This window comes from Juglans microcarpa x Juglans regia, chromosome 5D, assembly GCF_004785595.1.
Source record: "Juglans microcarpa x Juglans regia isolate MS1-56 chromosome 5D, Jm3101_v1.0, whole genome shotgun sequence".
In the NCBI taxonomy this organism is placed as follows: domain Eukaryota; kingdom Viridiplantae; phylum Streptophyta; class Magnoliopsida; order Fagales; family Juglandaceae; genus Juglans; species Juglans microcarpa x Juglans regia.
In genome coordinates this window covers 26,472,474-26,473,476 of record NC_054602.1, presented here as the reverse complement: position 1 = coordinate 26,473,476, position 1,003 = coordinate 26,472,474, and positions in this window count along the sequence as shown.

Genomic DNA, 1,003 nt, shown 5'->3' with positions numbered 1-1,003 from the left:
TGAGATTTTCATGAGGTTCCTAAAGGCTATAGAAATTCTAACATTGAATTTGTAGCGGGTTGTTACAATAAGAAACAAGTTGCATGAAACGACCGTATTGATCTAGTTATTGAGCTGTTTGGTATTGGAGAAAAACGAAAGCGTGAAGAACAAATGCGTGGATTTTTTTCCTCGTCTTCACATGGGAAGATTTTTCAAATTCTTGCGGTGTAAGTTACACATCAATAAAATAGAACTTGGCTCTTATATAAATAAACAAGATTCGTTTTCACTGATATAATAATAGCGGAGATAGTAAGGAGATGCTTTGAAAGTGAAATGAGATTAAAAATTATAAGATTTTTTTGAATAATATTAAGATTGTTTGAGTTAAAATGTTTGAATTGGTTTTGTAAATGTATGTGGGTCCCATAATATGTTTGGACGTAAATATGGGGATGAAAATGTGGTGGGGTCCACTAATAATTGAAAAGTGTATTTAATGTAAATATCTTTCCATAGATAATGTTATATAATTATGTTTTATTTTAAATTAATCTAAATTTATAAGCTAAATTAAAATATAAATTAATTCAATAAAATAGAGCATGCTATATACCTACAACTATGCGCACCACCAAAGACATTTTGGTTTGCTATTGCACCCCAGAAAATAATCTCTTTCCTCAATACATATAATTCTCGTACAGACTTTGCACCACCATCATCCGAAAGTTTACTTTCTAGGTTATGTAGTGGAAGAAAAAAATAGAAGGTAAAAGAGAGAAATGAATAAAAAATTTATGCATTTGCGAACAGTGTCTACTAAATATAACGGTGGTACTGTAGCAAACTGGATATTAATATGAAATACATAATCTATTAGAGGGATATTTTGAGTTCTTTCCCTTAAATTTTACAAAAAATTAGATTTTACAAAAATCATTGAGAGTGCTCTAAGGGCAGAGATTCGCACGACTTGAAGCCAGGTTAAAGTCGACGATTCCCACCACAAAGGGATGAA